The 26,328-nt window shown below is 33.7% G+C and overlaps 1 protein-coding gene across 2 annotated transcripts in view; it reads right to left on the bottom strand.

Moving 5' to 3' along the window:
• The window catches only part of LOC145268744 (phosphatidate cytidylyltransferase 2-like), a 376,852-nt gene that overhangs the window by 289,981 nt on the left and 60,543 nt on the right, over nucleotides 1–26,328 (bottom strand). Inside the window, exon 2 of one of the 2 annotated variants that reach the window (XM_080124337.1) lies at nucleotides 19,804–19,886. The exons of the other annotated variant lie outside the window; for it this stretch is intronic. The gene's annotated coding sequence lies outside the window, so the exon portion shown is untranslated. The remainder of the gene's footprint in view (nucleotides 1–19,803; nucleotides 19,887–26,328) is intronic. 2 annotated transcript variants of the gene reach the window in all.

Genomic DNA, 26,328 nt, shown 5'->3' with positions numbered 1-26,328 from the left:
TCTGATACAGGAGGAAATATTGGGGGTTGGTGGCCTTGGTCGCAAAGGGTAGAATTAGCTGCAAAGTTCTTGGCAAAGAGTTTGGCTTTGTCTGATGCTAACGAGATTACCTCACGTCCATTGATAATAGTTGGGATAGAGCACACGCTTCTGTTCAGGATTCTGTTTGCTATTTGCCAAAACTGGTGGGAACCAAGCCGCTGCTCAGCTATTTTGGACTTAATGGATTGAGCATACAACTCTCTTGCGTTCTTTATTACTTTCTTACAATGGTTGCTGGCAGTCCTGAAAGCGGCTTTAGTTTCCATACATCTATTACGTTGGAAACAGTGGAAAAAGTGATTTCTGTGCGCAATGGCAGCAGCACATTCTGGAGAGAACCATGGCTGGCTGTTAGGTTTTTGCTGAAACTTTTTCGAGGGTATGAAACGATCAATACCTACAATTAACCATTCTGTCAGGTCTAATACTATAGAGGACACATCCTTTTTAAACATGGAATGCAGAGGTAGATCAGTTATAAATGTACGGAAGCTATCCCAGTCAGCCTTAGTGTATCGATATACTGTACGATGGAGAGGTACGTCTGGGGACTTATTACATTTCATTTTTATCTTAATTGATACAACAGAGTGGTCGGAAGATCCAAGAGGCGACAGAACAGAAACAGAACATAGTTCAGGGCAAGTTGTGAGAAAAAGGTCTAGTAGGCTCGCATACTGGCCGTCATTGTCGGGCACACGGGTGGGTTCCTGAACAATCTGAGTGAGGTCATAGGCAATGGAGAAATCATGACAGAACCTTCCCTCATCATCGGTCTTGTTTGAGTGGGTCAACCATTCGACGTTGTGAACATTGAAGTCTCCACATACGTGAATGTTAGCTGAAGGATAAGCAGATAGGACTTGGTCAATTTTCTCAGATATGCTTTTAAAGATAGTAACTCCGCTGTTGTGGGGGCGATAAAGAGTAAATAAAAATGCCGTAGTGTGAGCTAAAGCAACCCGGAAGCACATATAGGGTAAGTTAGGATCTTCCCTGGAGACGTCCCTACCACATGGAAAGCTATCTTTAATATAGGCACATATTCCATGCCCATGGCGATCTTGGGGGTCAGATTTAGAAGTCAAGTTAGAGTATCCTTTAATTGCAAACTCTTCTAGGGAAATAGCCTGTCCAATGCCAGTTTCACTTAAAAATAAAAGGTCTGGTTTAGTCTTCTGTAATTGGGTTTCAACCTCTGGAAGGTTAGAACGTAGACCCCTGATGTTGGAGAAGGAGACATGGTAGTAGGGGTCTACGTTGGAAGTTGGAGAACCGGGTTTAATCGTATATTTTTTCTTGAAACTTGTCATGATGAAATTTTGAAATTTGTGGACTAGGTCGTCAGATTTACTTAGAGCAGGACAGAGAGGGGAAATTAAGAGAGAAAAAGAAACGAAGAATTTTTTTTTTTTATTTGTAGCAAAGCCGTAACAATTACCCACTAGTATGGCATCGAGAGGCCCCACCAGAAGCTACTGCATGGTCCAGATTCCATTCACCAAATGGCAATCAACAAAACACTGTCCCTTTTTATGGGAAATTGATAACAAGCATTTTTTTTTTTTTTACAAGGGAGTTAGGACTTATCAAAGCCCAAAGGCTACTCGAGGATAAAGATTAATGTAAAGTGGTAGTGTAGTAATCGTTAATGGTGTAGATTGGGTAGAATTAGGATTATTTAAGCTAAAGGTTATATCTCACAGGATTAGTGAATCTCTTGACAAAGGCTTCCTTTCTAGGGCAATTGCTCTTGACATATCAAAGGCCTTCGACAAGGTATGGCATAAGGGCCTACTTCACAAGATTTCCAGCTACGGTATAACTGGAAATATTTTCTCAATCATTAAATCATTTCTCTCCGATAGGCTCATAAGAGTAGTGGTAGATGGACAAAAATCAGAGGCCTGCAGTATTAATGCTGGAGTCCCTCAAGGGTCAATCCTGGGCCCAACTCTCTTCCTGATCTACATCAATGACTTCCCTAAACACATACTTAAATCATTCGTTGACATCTATGCTGATGACACGACCATCTACAGCAACACATCAAAGGCTGTAAATGACAAAGTTCTCTCTGATTCTCTCTCCTCTGATCTCGAGCGCGTGGTTCAGTGGGGGAAGACATGGCTGGTTACCTTTAATGCATCTAAAACCAAACTCCTATCTTTACATCATCAACGCTCTGATCCCCAGCTGACATCAATTGAAATGGATGGCTCTCGTCTAGGAGAAGCCCCGTGTTTTGACAAGCTTCTGGGTTTGTCCTTTACTTCTGATCTGAAATGGAACACCTACATCAAGTCTGTTGCCAAGGTCACTGGAAAGATGGTGGGATCCTTCTACCGCTCCAGAAGATATCTCACTACTGATGCAATTCTCTATCTATATAAAAAGCCAAGTACGTCCAAGCATGGAATACTGCTGCCATATCTGGGCAGGAGCTGCTAAAAACAGCTTATCATGCCTTGACAGAGTACAAAATAGACTTTGTGACTTCGTGGGTGATGCTCTTTTCTCTACCCTGCAACCTCTCTCTCACAGAAGAGACTTACGAGCCTATCCTTGTTTTATCGTTACTTCCATGGCAGATTCTCGTCTGAACTCCAATCTCTGGTCCCCCCTCGCCAATCTTTCACGACAAACACCCGTCTAGCTGAATCCACTGTGAAAAATTTCCCCCACTCTTTATCTGTGCCTAAATCAAAACGTGGATTCCATGAACAAAGCTTTTTCTTAGAACTGCACGCTTGTGGAAGTTTGTTCGATCTGCCTGCTTCCCACCTGACTACATCTTGGATGTCTTCTAGTCCAACATAAACAAATTCCTAATGAACCGCCCCCTTAAGTAAACACTTCATCAAATCAGACTAACGTACTGTACTTGCAATAACCCTTATCCCTGAGTGGCTTCCGGGCCTTGATAAGTGGTGACAACCGTGTAAAAAAAAAAAAAAAAAAAAAAAAGGGAACAACTCAACAAGAACAGTGTTCTACAGGCAGGTAGTTCTAAGAAAAAAGCTTTGTTCGTGGAATGTGCATTCAGGCACAGATAGCAGATAGACAAATTTATCTTTAATTGACCTTTGACAACTAAATATTTTCGTTTACTAGCCAAACAGAAAATTTACTAGCCAAACCCACCTGAATTTTAGAATATGACATCTCCGTTCTGTGATGAGTATGTACATCAACATTTTTCTATTTTTTAAACAAGTGTAATTCTAAATATACAACAAATTTTATGTTGATACTTGAAGGTATAAACATTCTAATTTCTTCAGATGTTTTTTAAACAAACTTTGTAAAAAAAAATTTTTTTTTAATACGAGTATACTGTTCTATTAAACTTTTATTGTTTAAATAATTTAACTTTGTTCATTTTATTAAAAAAAAAGTTGAAAAGATATTTTTCACTCAGTAGTGAGCTTTGGAAGATTGCCCGTAAAAGAAACACAATCACCAAAAGATAAGCGTTTCATTATTTCTAGTCGCCATTTTGAAAAATCACTCGCAAATGCAACTGTTTCACTCGCAATGAATAAAGAGTGGGGGAAATATTATAGTGGTAGTAGCTAGTCAAGTGTTTCTTATATGAAAAGAATGTATGTACTAGTGGTGGGACGATTAATCGGAATCGGAATCGTTAATCGTAAGAATCGTGTATTTTGGGAGGTATCGGAATCGGAATCGCATCGTTAAAAAATACCTTAATTTTCCGATTCCTTCATTACGATTCTTTTAGTCTGATGTTGAAAAAAAGAAAAAAATTTCCTGATATTTCTAACCGCAAGAGAGAAATGTAGCATGTTATAAAAAGAAACCAAAGAAATTCATTATTAACAGGGCAATGCTTAGTGCCCCTCCCTTACAAGGTTCATTCATTCAGATCTATTGTAATCAAAACTACAAAAGAGTTAACTTGAAAAGTATGCAGGGCTCTACATTGCGAGTAAAAATAAAAAAACGCTTATCTTTTTGGCAATTGTTTTTTTTTACTGACAAATCTTCTAATACTGAATGAAAATGCTTTTTCAACTTATATTTTCTTAAAATAAAACGAGCAAAGTCAAATTATTTAAACAGTAAACGGTTTAATAGAACAATGTACTTTTTTTTCTTTTTTTAAAAGAAGGCTTTTGAAAGAAATATCTCTAAAATGAAATTGATCACGTTGTATTATTTCGCAAAGTTTTGACAGTTGTCGGCTTCTTTTGATGTTTCCAAAAAATCGACCCCATACCTATCTCTTCCAAACCTAAAGTTATTAAATAACCCCTCCGTTAATTCAAGGGTAATTAATTCAATTCAGTCAAGTTTTTTTTTTTAATTTCATTGAAATAAAATCCATTTTTTAAATTTTTTTTCTCCAGAAAGATAAAACCCTGAATTTGATTATATTAAAAGCAGAATAATATAATCTTTTTTCTAGAATTTTAAATTGAAAATTAAAAGTGTTTTGCGCAGTTTTTTGCCGAACGAAAAAGAAATTAATATATATATTTTTAAAAGGTTTTGTAATCAATTAATTTTTATGTCTAAATAATATTTACGATTAATTAAATAATTTCATTTTAAAAAGTATTTATGAATAGAATTTTACTTAAGACTTATAGTTTAGCAATATTGAATCGCATCAACCAGGTGTGAATTGAACACAGTCAACCAAAAAAAAAAAAAATTCAAAAGAAAATGCATATTTGCATTTCATTATGTAAACTTTTATACATTGGTTTCAAAAATTAAATTCTATAAGTTTTTTTTGTTAACTACCGGTTGGTACAATTTACCGCCCCATCCCTTTATATTTTTTTCTTTTTGTCTTTTTTAGCGGATTTTTTTTTTTTTTTTTTTTTTTTACACAGTGATCACCACTTATCAAGGCCCGGAAGCCACTCAGGGATAAGGGTTATTGCAAGTACATTACGTTAGTGTGGAGATTTGATGAAGTGTTTAATTAGGGGGGCGGTTCATTAGGAATTTGTTAACATTGGACTTGAAGACATCCAAGTTGTAGTCCGGAGGGAAGCAGGCAGACGGAACAGAGTTCCACAGGCGTGCAGTTCTAAGAAAGAAGCTTTGTTCATGAAATCCGCGTTCTGATTTAGGCACAGATATAGAGTGGGGGAAATTTTTCACAGTGGATTCAGCTAGACGGATGTTTTTCGTGAAAGATTGGCGAGGGGGGACCAGGGATTGGAGTTCAGACGAGCACCTGCCATGAAAATAATGATCAAACAAGGATAAGCTCGCAACGTCTCTTCTGTGGGAGAGAGGTTGCAGGGTAGAGAAAAGAGCATCACCCACTAAACCACGAAGACTATTTTGTACTCTGTCAAGGCATGATAGGCTGTTTTTGGCAGCTCCTGCCCAGATATGGCAGCAGTATTCCATCCTTGGACATACTTGGCTTTTATATAGATAGAGAATTGCATCAGTAGTGAGATATCTTCTGGAGCGGTAGAAGGATCCCACCATCTTTCCAGCGACCTTGGCAACAGACTTGATGTACGTGTTCCATTTCAGATCAGGAGTAAAGGTCAAACCCAGAAGCTTGTCAAAATGCCAGACGAGAGCGATCCATCACAATTGATGCCAGCTGGGGATCAGAGCGTTGATGATGTAAGGATAGGAGTTTGGTTTTGGATGCATTAAAGGTAACCAGCCATGTCTTCCCCCACTGAACCACGCGCTCGAGATCAGAGGAGAGAGAATCCGAGAGAACTTTGTCATTTACAGCCTTTGATGTGTTGCCGTAGATGGTCGTGTCATCAGCATAGATGTCAACGAATGATTTAAGTATGTGTTTAGGGAGGTCATTGATGTAGATCAGGAAGAGAGTTGGGCCCAGGATTGATCCCTGAGGGACTCCAGCATTTATATTGCAGGCCTCCGATTTTTGTCCATTTACCACTACTCTTATGAGCCTATCGGAGAGAAATGATTTAATGATAGAGAACACATTTCCAGTTATACCGTAGCTGGAAATCTTGTGAAGTAGACCCTTATGCCATACCTTGTCGAAGGCCTTTGATATGTCAAGAGCAATTGCCCTAGAAAGGAATCCTTTGTCAAGAGATTCACTAATCCTGTGGGATATAACCGTCAGCACATCTGCGGTAGATCTTGCAGAGCGGAAACCATATTGTGTGTCACTAAGAAGGTTATTCCTGCTGAGGTGGTTGACTATTTCTCTATTTAATATGGATTCCAGCAATTTACTCATAACACACAGGAGACTTATTGGTCTGTACTGAGAGGGAGAGGACATATCACCTGAATTCTTAAATACAGGGCAAACTGATGAGGTCTTCCAGGGGGTCGGAAAGCACTTCTCCTTAAGGCAGCGCTTAAATAGTTTCGTAAGTATGGGAGCAAGTTCTGGTTGAAGCTTTTTTAACACTATAATTGGGATGTCATCAGGGCCAGTTGCCTTACTAGAATCTAGGTTCTTGATTAGCTTGGCGACCTCATGCACGGATATTTGTATGTTACCTAGCTTGTTCTGTGTTGTAGGAGGAAATATAGGGAGTTGATGGCCTTCGTCGCATAGGGTAGAATTAGCTGCAAAGTTCTTTGCAAATAGTTTGGCCCTGTCTGACGCTGACTAGATGACCTATGATCCATTGATAATGGTTGGGATAGAACGCACAACGCCAAAGTCCAAAAAAAGTCTTCCATGGAAACTTTTTGAAGTTGATGAAGATGATGAGTTGAAAGCCATTTGCAAAGTCTGTCAAATTAAAATATCGCGAGGAATAAAACCATCTAACATGACCACAACCAACATGTTAAAACATTTAACTATGATGCATCCAAATAAATTGGAGGAGCAAAATAAAAAAGAAAAGGAACAAAAAATTACCAACTAGTCACTCAGAGCAGTTTTATTAGTGAGGGTCGAAATCGCATTGTCTTTTTTTTTTTTTTTTTGCCTACGTTACCATCTAGGTGTCACCAATTTTTTTTACCCCCCTTAACTTCAAAGAGTAAATACAATATATACAACTAAAAAAATAATTTTTAAAAATGCTGATTCTATTCATGAAAAATTCTTTTAACTAGAAATTAAAACTTAGGTAAAGATAGCTGACTGACAGCAACAGGAGCACTGGTTAACTACTGAACCACGTGGAAAGGTGTGGGGGGGGACGAAAAAAAGGAAATTAAATGATGATAATAAATTATGATAACCGTCTTTGAAAGGCACTAAACTCCTAAAATTTACTTCTTTAAAATTTTAGGCGGCACTCCCCGGCGATTTTAAAGCACTCTCTCTCTCAAAAAAAAAAAAAAAAAGATTTAATTTTTAAGTTTGGGAAAGATATATTTATTATAACCGAATTCTTGTATGAAGACTGGATCTACTTTATTGGACGTTAATTTGTGAGATAAGTAATTTTTCAATGTTTAATATGTTTTTAAAGTTTCAATTATCAATTAAATTTTTTTAATTGCGTTTATTTTTCAATTTATTTAAGAAAACAGGGTTTTAAATGTATTTTTCAAGGTAACAAGCTTCGAAAGAAGTCTAATAAAAAAAAATCACTTAATTTTTAATTTCGACAACCCTGAGAATTTAATTATTAAAAAAATATTGAAATGTGACATTTTTTTATTTAACATTTCTATTAGTTCAATTAATTTTCTTTCAATAATTCATTTCACTCAACAAACTTCACCATTTTTTTTTTTTATCGTTTTCTGTAATTTTGGTAATTATGTTTGCTCAATTTTATCTAGTATTTCATTTGTTTTTTATAGTGGTATCATTTTTATATGTGTTCCTTTGATATACCCTATTTCAAAATTAGTTTGGCTAAACTTATTCTTCACGTTAGAAACAACGTGTAAAAGCAATGAAAAAGTAAGAAAAAATAATAGGTGTTAACTACTCCTTGTGAATTATGGAGGTCTGAAGAACTGCCGTCACAAATACAACTATCAATAGCCAAACAAAAAATCGTTTTTGAAATTCCTTTAATTGTAACTTTTCGCTATACCTACCTTTTTGGTATAAAACACAAAAACTTTCGATTAATGGTATTTCTCATATACGGTTGTTAACTTTGGAAAGGTTATTTTGTATCTACGGTGCCATGTCACATGGTATATTGTTTTTTTTTTCATTACGCACGTTCATTTATAAATTATTAAATTAAATATTTATCTTTTTTATATTTAATTAGTATATATTTTCTTTCTCTTCCGCTATATTTTTTTTATTTAATTCATTAAATCTGTTAATTATGAGGACCAAAATAATGAATTGTGTGTATTTATTCTCTAATTTTCTTGTTTTTGTTCTGTTATATAAATTCGATTTTATTTGTTTTTTCTCTGAAGGATAAATTCTATTTTCTTTGAGTTTTTTTTCTGTATTCCAATTAAGTAAAATAAATTTTCTCTAAAATAAATTTTGCTAAGTTTTCCGTTTAGTTTATTATATAATAATTTTATTTAAACCAAAACACGACGGTGTACTGGTGTAGACATAAAATATCTCTTCCAAAGTTAGGGAACATATTTGGGAACTACCGACCATAAGTATAAAACTACCTGGTATATTTCAAAACAATAATTCCCTAGGAATCGGAATCGTACTTGGTATCGGAATCGTTAATCAATATTTTCCTGGAATCGGAATCGTATAAAAATTAGGAATCGTCCCAACAACTAGTATGTACTACTACTCAAAGCAACATTCGCCCAGCGCTAAATAATAGACCCAAAATGACTATGTAACAGATGCTTCAATAAATATTAACGCTTAAAATACAAACATATTTCAATAATAAACAAGTAGTTTATTTTTATTTACTACATAATAACGTTATGAGTGTCAACAATCTGGTCCAAACTATCATCATCATCACAATTTAGGACACAGGTGCTCTGTGCAATGTCCTTCCTCAGGTTTTCATCACCAAAATTACTAGTGGATATGCAAATACATGTTTGAAACCATTTTTACACCAATGTGAAACTCATTCCCAATGACTAAACTAAAAAAAAGTAAAGCATGCATGGTTCCCCGTGAGGGCATAATGAACGAGGCATAAAAAAATGACATCCCCCCCCCATTTAGCCCCAAAAGGCTTTAACATATTTAAATATTTGAGTTCAGCACGATGCAAAACTGCTAAATAGACATACACAGAAAATTTTGAACAAATATGGTAAAATAGCCCCAAAAATGGAGTGTTTTTATTAGCCCTAAAAGAGCCCCTGGGGCACACCCAAGAGTAATAGCAAAGTATTGACAAACAAAATTATATAGAAATCAGTTACAACTTTTCAGAAAGTTTTATAAAAATCCAAGGCATCAATTTTTTTTTTTTCTAAGCACAAAAGTGTCAATTTTAGCCATTTTAACTCGAAAGACACCCCCGGGGATGTGGGGGGGGGGGCCAAAGTTTTCCTGGAAAATCCATTCTGTTACTTTTTTACTCATATCATGTTTAATGTTTGTGCAAAATTTCAAAAAATTCCAAGGCATAGTTATTGAGAAAAGTGCGCACAGACAAACAAACAAGGGTGAATTTATGGGGACCAATAAAAAAAATAACATTTAAAAGAAGAAAACGTAGGGACTTTTGAAAATACAATGTTTCATTTATAACTAACAATAGCACAGCAGTCCTTATTCTGTATAAGTACTTTTTTTTTTAAGTTTGCCTTTTGAGGGATGGTTGGTTCATGTAATGTTGTAAAAGAATGAATCAACAAAGAACCCAAACCTTTAAGCAAAGATATTGTTGATGCTTTGTTTTTTGCTTCTTATTTTGTTATCTATTATCACAACTATCAGGCAAGGGAGGAAGACGGCTGCTGCTATCATCACAAGCAGAAAAGCAAACAACCCTGCTGTTAAAACACCACAAACAGCTACTGTCAGCACTCTGGGTGAGGTCACCTTTCACTGACCAACTACTTATGTGCCAGAGAGATAAATAGTTGTTTCTCTCAATAAAGAGGAAAATGAAAAATTTATAAGGATTGAAAACACCCACACCTCCTATGCTAGTCTGTCAGCTTTGAATAAGTATATTGCTTGTGTATTTGTGTGTATAGTGTGTGTAGAGAACACGATAGATCAACCCCTGTCTCACTAGATTGTGAAGATGATTTTGTATTTTGTCAAAGCAAGAAAAAGCGTTTTATGTAGAACCTTCTCAAAAGTGGTAGCAGTGCTCTATCTTAGGATGTATCTAACTCTTTATATAGGCAACTTCCATTTAATGTTGGGCACATGTCAAGAAGAAAGAGAAGCTCTTTTTAGTTGTGGTAGAAAGAGTTCTTGCTGTGAATGTTTTACAAAGAAAAACCAGCAACTGGAACTCAGTCAAATAATTGTTTTTCTACTTTCTTTTAAAATGTTACCATATTTTTTTTTTTTAATTCACTGTGGAAAGTAACCTCATTCACAATGAGGACAGTAGTATTTACCTCCCTTGCACAGCAAGTGATATGTGATAAGAGATCTAGAAGGTAGAGATAGAAAGGTCAGCTCACAAGAGATGGTGCACTCTGACCTAAGAAAAAATGCCTAAGGCAGCCCTGTTTATATTTCCCCAGTAGGGGTACCTCAAGCGACTAGCAATAAACTAACTCCTGGGAGGGTGAATCTTAAAGAACTGCACAAAATAACATCCCAGTTAAACATTTTTTTTTATTAATTTTTTTTATATATAATTTCTGAATAAAATAAGTTTTTATATAGTTGTTAAAACTTTGGTACTTGCATATTTTAGTTTTGGAGGATAATTTTTTTGTTTTCACTTTTGAAGACTGCTCCTCAGAACAGGTGAGACAATTCAAGAATTGTTTTTTTAATTTTGCAATAATGACTGTTAAAAACTATATTTTTAATGATTAGTTTTATTTATTACGAAAATTTAATTTTACAAAAAAAAATTTTTTTTTTAGCTATACATTTTCATATATTGATAACGTTCATCTCAGAATTTTTCTTTTTTTTAGAAAGACTTTATTAAAATGTTCGTTTGAGAAGTCATTCATTTTTATATAATGACCACTTTAATTCATTTCAAGAAAAAAAAATTTAATTCCTGTTGTAATTTATTTCAAAATTTTAATTTTATAAAAATTATTTTTTTTATTTTAATTCAATGCCAAATGTTCAGATAATTAATGTTTTACTTTTTGTTAATTTAGTACGTTTGTTTTGCTTTTATCAAAAAGTTATGCAAAACTTTTTGGAGAAATTCTTTGAAAACCCTTTTTCTTTTATCGTCTCCTTCTGTTTCAAGAGGGAGTCTTCAAAAATGAGAACAAAAAATACGAAAATGAATGTGTTAAATGTAAATATTCCTGTGGTAATGCATTCTATAAATGGAAGTTGATGGAAAGAAACTCTGTTCATGGAAATTCCATTTGAGGTTATACACATGAAGGAAGAAAGTAAAGTTTTTTGTTGTTGCAATAACAAGACTACTTCTTGCTGCATCCCTTTAGATCACTAAAGTTAAACAGCAATGAACCTGGTCAGTACTAAATGGGTAACTATTTGGGAATACCAGGTGCTGTATGTGGTCTTTGATTACCTCGGCATTGTTACTAGTCATCTTGGACTTCTTGCAACTAGACTCAAGCAATGCCAATTCAAGAAAGGTGTGGTTGATGAGTGTGCAATCTTTGTCTCACAATTACATACGCAGCTACCCTTACAGGGGGTATCCATTGTATCTAAAGACTGAATGGAAGCCGGGAGTTCTTGCTGTGAATGTCTGACAAGGAAAAACCAAGAAAAAGAAACTCGGTTGGAATCTAAGTTAGAATTGGTAAGATTTCTAAGTACGTTTGTAGCAAAAGTAAAAATACCAAAACCAATTGTTAAATGATCCGATGGTGGATACGCTTAATAAAAGTAGGTGTTACGTTTATATTGATAACGTTTATACTTGAGAGGACACGGCAGGAATGTTATTAACAAAACAAAGCTGCCTCTGTCAAACAGTTATAAAGAAATTCAGTAGGATTCCCCGGGGTGCTCTATCTTACTTAAAGGCAATAACATACTGCTGACAATGTCTTGATAAAGGGGTCAGTGTTAGCCTGCTGAGGGTAAAATGATAACAGGCCTGTGTACATGATATCAACCATATTATCTCACAAATTTTGAGCAGGATTTACGTGCTACCCACTAACAAAATATACAAAAATAGATAGTATTGTTTTTACAGCGATATCTTTGCTCCAGTTACGCACAGAAGACAAAACATATGAGTGTGTTGATTGATACTAAAAAGTTCAGAACAAATAATAGAAGATATTAAAGATGAAAACTTTGAAGCAGCACACTCAGCAATGAGTATACCATTCCAAACTCAAACATGTCATATAGAAATCAACATGACATGCTATTTTAAATTTCAGTTTGAAAAAACACATAAAATGCAAAAATTCTTTTTCAAACTTAAGCATGACAGACCAAATTGTAGATTATGAAATATGTTATTCAATAGGTTATAGCTGAGTTCCACTCAAGAACCAAAATGGCTGCCCCCCCCTCACCACCACCATCTCTCTTTATATCATCCTAAGGTGCAGATAACTCTTCCAGCAATTCCTGTACAAGGTGCAAATAATTCCCAGGTACTATTTGAACACAGGATTAGATAACCTCTTACCTATACACAAATAAAATGCTATTTCAAATCTAACCATAACAGAGAAAAATGATATTTCAAACTTAAGCATGACAGGCCAAATAAAATTTTATTTCATATTTACGTGTGACCAGAAGAAAATGTTACTTAAAATGGAACAGTTATTTCAAACTTAAGCATCACAGATCCACACCCACACAAACGAAGATGTTATTTTAAATTTAAGCAAGTATATCTGGATGATGAAGCTATTTAGGTTATTGATAAGTACAGGGTGGAGTAGGTGCTGATGTGATTGCATGAAGTAGGAATGGACAGAGTATGTTCGGGAAACATTCGCCATTATACACCAGGAAAATTGTTGATAACTATGACACACACCTCTCTTGGCACCGAGCTGTGATGACATTCTTTAGTTCTAGAATAGTCTGGGTATTGTTTTGATAACCTTGCAGGGAGGTTATGATTTGCTGAATGTGAAACTCATTCAAGATTACACCTCCTACTGATAAGACCATCATTAAAATGTCTTTAAATATCATTTAACAATACTGCTGGACAAGTCAGGCATGGATGGTTCATTGGTTGTTTTTGCAGCATATGAATTTTTGGGTTATTTAATGCCAAATTCAGTGATTTTTGTAAAAGATTTTATGTTCCAAGTTCTTTACATCTTCAAATATTTATTTATGGTGTTTGGTTTGATTGTTTTGTTTTACAGCACATATCGTATATCAACCCTTTTCATGCCAGATTCAGACATTTTGGTAAAAGTTTTCACACTTACATTTTTTTTTTTATATCTTTACAAATTTATTTATGGTGTTTGGTTTGATTGTTTGGAAGAGGAAAATTGTTTATTAATTTGTTTATTGTGGACTATTATCCTCATCTTTCTTAGATGTTATTTCACAACGTTTCGGGCAACTATTCCTCTGGCTTTCGTCAGATGGTAACCGCGACGGGATAGGAACTCCAAATCTCCTAACTGCATTCTCAACAATTACTGCCATTCATAATTGTTGTTAAAGAATTCCAGGAAAATTGTTGTTTTTGTTTTTACTTTGTTGAACATGATTGAGTTTTACAAAAAGAAAGGAAAAAAAAACAATGTTTGATGCATTTAAGTCAGAAAGCCAATATCTTCAGACAACCTGATCTGATAGCACCAGTAGGCATAAACTAAAATTTATTTGTACCAAATATGATTGGACTGCAAAAAAAGATTGAATTTTATCATTTTTTTTTTTTTAGAGAAAGGGGGGGGCACCTTGTAGTTGGCGAGGAGTCATACAAACAAAATGGCTGCTTTCCATTTGATTACCCATGTGATGACATAAGATAATAACAACAAAAAGATATGTACATGCCATCTGTCTATTAAGTTGTCGTCAGCAATGTCTGGCCAATAAAAAGATCATTAAGAATGCGAGGACTTATAAAACTGTTGTCAAGCAAAAAACAAATCAAGAAAACATTTTTTTTTTTTTTGTATTTTTTGCAACTTTCTAAACATGGTTGATATTCTTGCCTGGCTCTGTTTTCTAACTTGTGCAGTAGCTTTACACATGTTGCGTCACATTTTTCATTTCAAACAATACTGAAAAGTTGGATATAACTGACCATGCATAGCGTGAAAAAGAAAACTATGTAATCTTATGGAACAAAAAAAAATTACCACTTCAACGGTATAAACTAGTCAAAGATAAGATAGATTCTGACCTAGAAAACAGTAATTTTTCCTCCTTTGTCAGAAACATCACTCCTAGAATGTGAAAACTTAAAGAACAAAATAAGAGAAGCAAGAGTTACGAAGCTGCTGAAAGTAGACAAGGTTCATCTTCTACTCTTCCAATTACTGAGAATCTAACTGCTGACAGACTAGTGTCTTGTTACAGGAAGGGATCTTTACATTATACAGATCAATTAATTAAATCGAATCATGTTAAACAGATCTAATATTGTCATTTTTTAGTGTCGGTAAATAACTGACCGATTGACCGACTATTCAGTTGTAAACAGATTTCTATAGGTTGCACGGGTCTGCCTTTTGGTTGCTGCCCAGATGTCTGTTTGCCATTTAGCTTAATCTATGGTATCTTTCTCCTGAAGATAGCAAACTTTCAAGTGCCCCTTGACAGTTGCAGCAAGGTCTTGCATTGGCAGCCTATGCCAAACAAGCCATCAGATTTCATGATGCAGATTCTGTTTATCCCCCTATCATAACCAAACCAGCAGAGATACTTCTCATTTATTGCTAAATCCAGAGGTGGGATTTAGAGTTTTCCACAAAATAAAAATACTAGAAATAGAAATGTATCAATTCTGATCACTCCAGTAGATATCTCACTGCTGATGCAATCCTCTACCTGAAAAAGAGCTAAGTACATCCTAGGATGGAGTACTGTTGCCACATCTGGGCAAGAGCTGCTCGGAAACCCTAACCAGCCTGGACAAAGTTCAAAACTGACTTTGTAACTAGTAGGTGATGCCATTTTTTCTTCCCTGCAACCTCTTTCCCACAGAAGAGATGTTGTGAGACCGTCTCTGCTCTATCATTATTTTCATGCCAAGTGCTCATCTGGGCTCCCATCTATGGTTCCTCCCTTACCAAAGTTTCACACTTAGCTAGCTGAAACCACTATCAATAATTTCCCCCACTCTCTATCGGTGCCTAAATTTAAATGTGGATTCCAAAAACAAAGCTTCTTTCTTAAAAATGCATGCTTGTGAAACTGTTCCGCTAGTCTGCTTCCTAGCTGACTACAATATTGTCATCTTCAAGTCCAATGTAAACAAGTTCTTGTTGAACCATCTTCTTAAATAATCAAATTATACCAAATTTCCACTACTAATGATTACTGCGCTATTGTCCAATGGCTACCCTACACACATTAACCCTTATCCTCAAGTGGCCTTCAGACCTTGATAAGTGGTGACCCTTTGTAAAAAAAAAAAAAAAAAAAACTATAACTTTAAGAAGACTTTTTTTATCTATAATAAAGCAGAATTATAGAAGGTAGAAACTTTTTTTCCATTATAAATATAAAAAAGGACTTTGTAAAATGTCAGTGAGAATCACATGTAAAAATCAAAATGGGCAGATTCATGTAAATGTCCATTTCCTTTTTCGGAAATATCTTTTGTGTTGAGATGGAGAACACATCGGAGATAGGATAAATAAATGCAGCTGTCAAGTGAAATCAAGACAAAAAGACATTTTCGGTGAAGATTTGCTTCTTTTGTTCTTTTTAAAATGCAGAAGAAAAGCATAAACTTTTAAAGTAATCATAAAAGCTGTCTCGGTGTCCGTATGCCACTGATCCTCTGGAAATAAGTAAAGCTGTTAATGATACTTCGATGTATGCAAGTAATCTAAAAGTGGAGCCAAGAGAAAAGATGTTGCGACATGGTCAAATGAGTTGATTTCTATCAGCATTTTTTGTTTTGTTCGTTTTTGCTTAACGCAATATCATTTCCAGTAATTTTGGAAAAAGTTTCATGCTACAAGTTCATTATTTCTTAAATTATCTTTATCCATAGTATTTGGTTTGCTTGTTTTGTTTTACATCATATCAACCCTTTTCAATTATGTAATGATGAATCCAGAAATTTTACAAAAGTTTCATGCTTCAAGTTCTTTATATCTTCATCTATTTATTCATGGTAGTAACGCAAGGGAGGAATATGCGGCCAAAAAATATGCTTAAATATATTTTGATCCATGCAGACTTCCTATTTATTATTATCGAGCAAATTCTCCATTGAATATTATGTTGTACGTAATATTACAGAGATTTAAAAAAAAATAATTTGGGTGCCATCAGCTAGAATTGAAACCAAAACATTAAGTGCTTCAACCACATTCCCTGCCATTTGAGCTACTGCTAGGTAGATAAGAAAGATTTAAAAATTAAACTACTTCAAGCTATGAATGAATTTGCGCATGCGCAAATGTAAAAGAAATATGTCAGCAAGTTGAAATGAACATTTTGCATTTCAACTTGCCAACATATTTTTGTACATGTTGTTCCTTCATCCAAACAAGGATTTTACTTGTTATAAACCATCGTTGGTGTATGATTACTATTTCTTGTTAATATCACTGTTATGTGACCAGTAGTTTAGAAGTTTATCGGTTAAACATTTTCACACAGACACACATACATAAATCTACCATTTTATATATATATATAGAGATAGATAGATTTATCTTGAACTTGGTAAACTATTAGTCCAACATGGAAATATTTATGGTGGGACTCAAAAACATGAATTAATTGTTTTGCAGAAGAAAATTGTTGTCATTTTTTTTATTATTATTTGCAGAACATGATTGAGTTTTGCAAAATGAAAAGGAAAAAAAATAGCATCAATGTTTTGTGCATTTCTGGTCAGGAAGCCAGTATCTTTACACAGCCTGAACTAGTAGCACCAGATGCCTTAACAGGTATTACCATTCCGGGCCAAAGTGGACCTGGGAGTAATGGTAACTAAGAAGCAATAGTAACTAAGGGGCCTCACCACAGTGTAACATAGCATGGACGTGCGTCTGCAAATCACGTCATTGGTAGGGAAAAATAAAGATTATAAAAAGGAGAGCACGTTAGAAATAGGAATAACATTCAAGATTGCGTTAAAGGCATGAATAATGCTCAAGAAGACAATTACGTGAAGAACATCACAGCCGTAATGAGAGAATGAGAAAATAAATGTTGTACAAAATGTGAGTTGAAGTTCTTTTCTATTCTTTTGCGACTGAGACTACAACGTGTTGGTTTTCGAACAATGTTACAACTGGCTCTCTTTAAGGTCATACCCAGGATGTTTGATATGAGAATTGATTATTGGAATTATCCAAAGTATTTTTATTCTTCAGATTATTCGGAATACTATTTTCATCTTGGAAATTATTCTCATCACACTACGGTTAACGCAACCTCCGACTTTATTTAGATGTGTCTTGTTGAACTTAGGAATCTGATTCCGAATGGAACTCTTTATGAAGTCTCCTTAAATTTATAGTAGAATGGTTCATATGGACCCGTAACACAATGCATAGAGTAATGGATAGTAATTAGTTCTATGTAACAGTCTTCTCGTAGTTAAGGATTTAATTTTCAGTGTAGGTGCTATTAAGAAGTACTTAAAACTTCTACCCAATCATGGCTAATGAAACAAGAGTAATCTACCCCCACGAGTTTTGTTCAAAATTCCATACCGACCTCCGAGTTTGACATGACACATATGAATAAGGTCAGAGGATAAATCAACCGAAACATTGTGAAAATTGTTAAGCTACTAGTCCAACATGGAAATATTTATGATGCAATTCAAAAAAAGTGAACTAAAAAGATTTTGTTTTGGTTGGGAAGGGTAGAGACGAATACTTTGTCCAATGGTATTCAAAGCAGTAAGATTGGTATTGTGCCAGGAAAATTTTTTCTACTGAGGATGGATGCTATTTCTTTAAAACTGACTTTCGTTTTAATAATTTTATTTGGATTTTTAAAATTTTTTGTGTAGTTCAAGACAAGACATGAAGCCACTTGATATAAAGAGCAAACAAGTATGAAAGACGATTATCACAAAGACAGGAAATGCCTATTGGCCTTAGTCTTGAAAAGATAAAATATATAGATTAGAGGAAAAAGTTCAGCAGAAAGAGTTCCACAAGCCTGCAGTTCTTGGAAAGAAGCTACTGGAATAGGAAGCTATATTACAAAAAGATATCAAAACAGTGAACTGATGAAGACCACTGGACCAACAAGCTGTAACAAATGAAGCAGGAAAAAGATCAGATAATTCTGAAGAACACATGCCATGAAACGGAAAGATATAAATGATTCGCATAGACCTTTAAAAAGTTAAAGCGTTGAAAAAGGGAAAACTTAAACAAATTGTGATCAGAGATGTGAAGATATGACAACGATGAAGTGAATCAAACCGTTTTTGTCTTTTTTTGGTTTGGTATTCCCAGTGGGATTCGTTGGATTTTCTTTTCTTTTTTTTTTTTAATTGTTGTTGTGAAATGAACGTGTTGGAATATGATTCGGTTAAATGTTGGAGGCACATTCGAAAGTCAATGTAAAATACATGCATTTGTATTTAAACACTTAACTGGTAGTTATTTTATGAATACAATTCAAGTCGGATATTTTTTTTTTTTTGACTTTTGAAAAAAGCTGTCGCTTTAAAAGAACTTAAAATCTTAAAATGTGAATCGATCAACTTGTATGTACTAAAAAGTCATCGTTTTTAAATGAGAAATTCAAAATGAAATTCGGTTGTATTTGCTGAAAAAAAAAAAAAAATAGTTGTCGCTTTTAAAGAAAGAGTTATTTTAATGAAAGTACAATTCAAGTCAGATTTTTTTTTTTTTTTTTTTTTTAAGTCATCACAAACTTACAATGCAATTCGGTCAACTTGCATGTAAAAAGTCGTCGTTTTTAAATAAGAAATTTAAAATGAAATTCGGTTGCATTTTCTGAAAAAAAAAAAGTTCCTAGAAAAAGCCATCATTTTAAAATGAAGAATTTTTAAAATGTGATCGGTTGTTTGTTTTTCTGAAAAAGTCCTTCATTTTAAATGAAGAACTGGAAATGCGATTTGCTGGTATCAATGAGGCTACACACTGGAATGAGGTAACATAAGGCCGGCAGTCAAGATGTCGGGAGTCGAGCTCGGGAGAACCAGACTGAACAGGTTAGAACTGAGAATTTTTTAATGTGCTTTGTATAAAAATATACTTATGACAAGTAAGCTATACAGAAAGATTCATGTTTCATTCTCGATTTCTTTGGGAATGAAACATGAATGCTTTTGTGTAGATCATTTTCAATAAATAGATTTTCATACATAAGTGCATGCGTGTCAGTTGCTTGGGTATAGGAAAAATTGTGAATGTGATATTTAACTGTTTTGGCGTTAGACTTTACTCTTAGTCTTTTTCTTTTGAAACTTTACTATTTGACATCATAGTTTTTACACTTTTTAATTTGTTTATAAACATTAGCATCCATTAAAACACTACCTCCCCTTTCTCGTGTTAATCTAGGATTAGTTTACTTAGTAATACTAATTATTTCTTAAATCCTATACAAATGAAATCAAATCGAATTGCACTCACCTTGAAAGCTAAATCTTAACAAATAATGACTTCTTGTTTTAATCCAAATCTCAAATATTTCATTTGAAAGTTGGGATGCTTACCTGAAAAATAAAAATAATAAAAACAGATTTAGTAGACAGGAAGATAAAAAAAGATAATTGTCCAAGAATTATAAAGAAAAATTGCAAGGCTACCTGACTAGAGTGAATCTTTTTTTCTAAATTTTAAATATTTTTCCAGGGTAATGCTGATAAAAAATAAAAAAAAACAGTTTTGTAGGGATTTGTGTATTTTTACAAATTTAGCCGGACATACAAACATACACACAGAAAACTGTATTTAATATAATAAATGACAAGAAAATTTGATGAAGTAATTCTTGAATCTTCTGTTATGTATTGCATGCATCAAGGAGAGTGCCCAATGCCAGTAGTCTTATACCATGCAGATGTAGATGGTGAATGAAAAATAAAATATGAATTATTTTACAAAAAAAAAAAAAACTAAGAATAAACTGTTGATCACATCACTTGCGGGTTTTCTATTGCATATGTGGATCAAATAGAAGCATACTTTGAAAAGGAGGTGATAAACATCGAAATAGCAGAAAAAGTGAGTTTGTTTGATTCAATCATCTTTCTGGCTTTGGTGAAGCTTATGCTTTTGTTTATTTATTCTTTTTTCTTTGATTCAGTTTTGGCAAAGAGGCGAGTATGCTGGGTGGTTTTCACCACAGTTTATACATTTTGTGTTTTCTTGGCACTCAGTACTCCGCTTTCTGGTGTTCATTGCTGACACATTTGGGGCATACTGCGTTTCTAGTGCAGTATTCTTGGTAATTGACAACTTTTTAACAGTTCAGGCAGCAATGTGGTGTGAGGATATCAGTTTCTACTTTTATATATTGTCATGAGATATATTTTTCCCTTTTGATATGAAGAAATTAAGATTTATTACACAAAAGATAATATTAATTATCCAAATAATAACATATAATAAAAAATAAAATATAATAAATAATTATTAATATAATTAATAATTATAATGATAATATTAATTATCCAAATAATATATAATAATAATAATTATTAATATTATTATTAATTATAACAAAATAAAAATACTTAACATATTATATAATAATAATAAAAATAATAAATTGCTTAATTAAAAGGAAATAACAATAAAGGATTATATAAAATAATATAAAAAGTATTACTTAAGAATTTGAATGAAAAACGTTTTTTTAGCATCTCTGGAGACTTTCAAAAGATAGAACAAAAAAGTATTCTTTTTTTGTTCTTTCTGGAACTGTCTCTAGCGATAACTATAAATAGCAAATGATCGGCGACCAAACTATTATAACTCCAACCGAAAAAAAAAAAAAAATTAAAAAACTCGAGTCTTAAAATAACCAATGAACCAAACAAGATATAGAGAAGAAATCTCTTTCCTCAACGAACTGGTAAATATAGATTTTTATGAATTATATTTGACCAAGAGCATGTATGTCTAAAAGATCAAATAAAACAAACATTACTTAAAAATCTTTTCCACTATAAAAAGGGAAATAACCACAAAACAGAGTTATCTCTCTTACAGTATAGATTATAAACACCTTATTGAAATTCATTTTCTTTACTATTTTTAATTTTGCTTTTCTTTGTTAATAAAAATTTGTTTTTCTTTTCAAAATATCTTTTTTTTACTCTTATTTTTTATTTGATTATGTTTGCAGTGTTCTGATACCCTAGACTAAGGAAAAACCGTAACATATATATATACTAGCTGGCCGCTCGGCATTGCCCAGTCATAAAATACGCTTAAATATGATATTTTGATTAATGAAGATTTCGTATTTATTATTATATTATATTTGACCCAATATATAGTAATGACTCGTGCGTCAAGACCAAGAATCGAAATCAAAACGTTTAGCTCACGGTTTATTTTTTCCTTTGATGTTAATGGCCGAGCTATGAAGATATGTTTGCTGCAAGGCTAATATTAAAACATGAACGAATAGCTATTATGTTATGCATGTAAATTCGTAATGCCATCGTTCGACCTTCACCTGACAAATTTCATTTCTTTAATTTTCACACTTTTGCACAGATTTTCCCTTGCTAAACCCCAAATATAAAGTTTTGCATGGGTTCAAATACCTTATATATGATATTTTATGTCTGTAGACAAAAACCTCAGAGGAGTTTGGTAGGCAGAATTTTTTAAACAAATATATTTATGCATGCATAAATATATATAGAAAGAGGTTTGTGTTTACTATAACCTTTTTACACAAATATTACGCAAGTATAAATCATGTAGAATATCTGCATGAATATAATTACATGTAATAATTAACTAGAGATGATCATCCCATAAGAAAACCAAATAAGATACCTGTACAAGTAAGGTTCCAGTTTTTTTTATTTGCTTTTTACTCAGATTTTTGTTTAGTTTTTCAATTAAGAATGGGAATATTTTTGTTATTTGTGTGTTGTCTAGAGATTCAAAGATTATATATTCAGGGAAATTTGTGTTTTCATGTTCATTGATTTCTGTATTTGATTCTGGGTGGGGTCTTCATTTTTTTTCAAGCCATATGAAATATTATATTGTTTCATAATCCATGCACCCCATCCTCCTAGGAGTCCTATAGTGTAAGTAAGTTGGAGAGGAAACCCATTTGCCCAAGCATCTTCAGGATACAAGGATTGATATACTCAGATAGTGAGTATAGATGCATGTGGTCATCACCTTTATTTCCTCGACCCTGGCAAAGCTTAATAAAGGTGTTTGTAACATTTGAATATTTGATTATTTGATTGACTCTTCTAATATCATTATATATTGTTTGTTTTTTATTGTTTTTTTCTTTTGTCGTTGAGTATGGTGGTGTATTGCCCTTTCCCTTTTTTCGTGGGAGACTTACTGTTATTAGGGTTTGTTATGACTAACCAATTGATCTTGTCAGGTCTCTCCAATCACCCATCTCGCTAAAGTAAAGGCCAAAGTGGAATGCTGCAGTTCCATGGCCACTTTGCATCCGGGTCATGAACTGCTCAGCTACCAGAATTCCATTCTAAAGCATTACAAGTCGACACTTATGGCCAACAGGTGGCTCTATTGTGGAACTTTTACCTCCTGCAGGGGGGGGGGGGATCAGTGTATTCTAAACTCCCACTGACAGGACCTATTAAAGGTATGGGATTTGGTATCCTGTTCTATGGCATATCAGCAATTTTCAGATTCAGCCATTTTGGTAAAAAATTTCCAGTTCTTATCTTCAAACGCTCACAGTGTTTGGCTTTGTTATTTTGTTTTATGGCATATAAATCGCTTCCAGGCGCCATTTTTATGCAGAGTCCAATCATTTTGTTGAAAGCTTTTATATGTCAAGTTCTTTACATCTTCGAACACCTATCTACGGTATTTGGTCTGCTCATTTTGTAGAGTAAAGAAAAGTAAAAACATTGTTTTTATTTTTGGTTTTGCAGAACATGATTAAGTTTTGCAAAGAGTTAATGTATGATGCATTTGAGGAAGGAAATCAATATCTTCAGACAGCCTAATCTGATAGTAGTTGACATATTGAAAGAATGGATGAGAATTCTTGGATTAATAGATAAAGAGCAGTTGAGTTAGAGTTAGTTCTGAGGGGAAGGCAAAGACGATTACAAAGTGAACCTTATCTTTTTTTTTTGGCAACTTTGTAATTCTTGATTTCCTTAAATTGTCCTTTTAACTCTCACATTCTAGGAACAATGTTTCTGACAAAAGGGGAAGAATTGCTGTCTTCTGCATTGGAGTCTATACATCTAACACTTAGTTGGCTAGTTTTTTTTTTTTTTACCTTGTAGTATTTTTATTTATTTATTTTTACATTAAGCGACTTCATGCCTTGTCTTGAGCAATTTCCATAAATAAAAAATGAGAGGAAATAATAAGAATGGATTCGAGGGATGTGTTACTTTGGAAATCAATTTCTAAAAACTGATAAATTATTCCTAAACTTGAAATTATTTTCTGTGACTCCCATCTATACTTTCTGCTCATCATTGAACAATTTCTTTTTGGTATTTTTATTAACACTAATAGCATAAACAGCATTATCATGTAAACACATTAGTTCTCATTAGATCACCAAAGTTAAGCAGTGTTGAGCTTGGTCAGTACTAGATGGGCGACCATTTGGGAATACCATCTACTCTGACAGAGATATACAAGTGACTGGAGATCATTTGTGAATTTATTATTCCTATAAAAGTTTCTCTCGAGGAAGCTGGTTCAGTCTGCCTCGGTGAATGCTGTTTTAGTAACAAAAAATATGTAAAACTGACGTTAACCCGAATATGATGATCATAATATTTTTCTCACGATATAGAGAGACAGTATTAAATACTTGTACATAAAACTATTTACAGGCAAATCACGATGCTTTTAAGCAACTTTGACGCATTGACCTTGTACCTGAAAAATAAACATGAATAGGAAATGGACATCTTTGAAAATCAGTTGAGTAGTTAGTAGGGTTGACTGCAAATTCCTGGTAAAAATAAACGTTCAACTTTGCAGTTGCCTAAAGCAATTGCTGTCTAAATTAAATGAAGCATTCATTTTTTAACAATGTTGTACGATTACAGTTTGTGTGAATCCAAGTTTCATAATAGAATTATCAGTGTAGACATTTTTAATTGAATGATATCAGTTCCTATAAAATGGCCAAGGCTGTAGGTTGAAGGAAAACAATGAGCAGGAAGAGAGTTGTAGTTCTTGGAAAGAAGCTACTGGAGTAAGAAGCTGCATTACAGTGAGATATCAGAACAGTGAATTGATGGAGATTACTAGACCAAGGAGTCAAACGAGCTTGAACAATGGAAGCAGGGAATCAATCAAATAATTCTGAAGAACACATACCATAATAATATTTATAAAAAAAAAAAAGACATTTGTTCTTGTATAGATTTACTTGCTGTAAATTATAAAACATTTTTCAGTAAAAAATTATTCAACATAATATATTACTGTTTCATTTAAACAATTTACATCAACATTTCGAGTTCTGGGTAAAGTTTTTTTTTTTTTAATATATTTTGAATTACGACCACTATCGGAATTATTTGCCGATGTTTATATGGGTTATTCAGACCACTGTTCTCATCTTGGATGCTATTCTCACAATGTTTTAGTTGCTGTAACTTCCAATCTTGTATCTTTCAAACTCTGGAATCTATACGGAATTCCAAATGGAACGTTTTATTTAATCCATGAGAGTAGCATGTTTCTGCTTTGTTAGTCATAACTAGATAGAGGTTTTAAGTTGCATTCGCAATTGCATTCTTAGCATTGTCTGCCCTGGGGATTAATCCTTCAATCTCCAGAAAAGTGTGATTTAGAACTGAATTTTACTTAGTACTTTATCATTATATCGTGGGTCCTTGTGAAAGATGTAATACATGGGAGAATGGCTGAATCAAAACGATACTCCATTATGACATGAACAGTTTTAAATAAAACCTATACAAAATTTGTAACTGAAGCTAATCATGGCTGACAAAATGAGAATAATTTATGCTCGTGAATTAAAAAGGGTTTAGTTTGAAAATTCCATATAAAGTTTCTTAAATTTAAAAAGATGTACTTGAAGGTCAGATGTTGCATCACTTGAAACATGAAAATAACGACCAAGATGAGAATAGTAGTCCAAATAATACACATTTTCAATCCTCACTCAAAAAATCTCAAAACATAGAATTTATTCTTAAAACATAAATTTTCAAACGTTCTTAAAAGTATTATAGAAATAGAGCAATTATGAAATATCCAAGGGCAAATAACCCAAAACAAACAGTCACAAAAATAGTACGCAATGAACACGTCATTATGTTTATTGTTTACACTTCACTGACAAAACAAATGCCTTCCACACTTCCAATCCCACTTTGTTCAGTGGGTTTTTGAACTCTAGATCTCTGTGGAGCTGTTGGATCTGAGAACCGTTAAAGATGCCAGCTTTTAACTTCTCCATAATCAATTCTGGAAAAGCCTAGTACAAGTAATTGAAGCAGTCACCATCCTTGTCCAGAGTCCAGAGTGAACTGCTTGATTAAGCCGAGCTTGATGTGCAGCGACGGGAAGAGTATTCTGTCTGTCCACCAGAGAGTTGTCGATGACGTTCCGTTCTTTGCAAAGCACCAATTCCTCCTGCTCAGGTCAGTCCCTTTGTGTATGCTGAGCAACAATTTTTGGAAGATGTTGAGGTTTTATGACTTCAAACTGATCCCTTTTCAACATAATCACTCAGAAATATCGACCCGAATACTTCTTGTCATTAAAATAATCATTTCCGATCAAAACAATTATTTGACATGGCATTTTACTCCCACCAACTTCTCCTAAAATGCTCAACACATGGGGAAATGTGAACAAAAACAAAGAATAATACATATACATACATATAATACATGTGAACAAAAAAAATTACATGTGGCCATAGCTCAAAAGCTTGACCTGATTGAGCAAAAACAACATAATTTTCGG

The sequence above is a fragment of the Euprymna scolopes genome, chromosome 44 (assembly GCF_053919585.1).
Source record: "Euprymna scolopes isolate OS-2025 chromosome 44, ASM5391958v1, whole genome shotgun sequence".
Classification (NCBI taxonomy): Eukaryota; Metazoa; Mollusca; class Cephalopoda; order Sepiida; family Sepiolidae; genus Euprymna; species Euprymna scolopes.
Note: the sequence above shows the minus strand (reverse complement) of the source record. Positions and strands in the feature narration are given on the sequence as shown.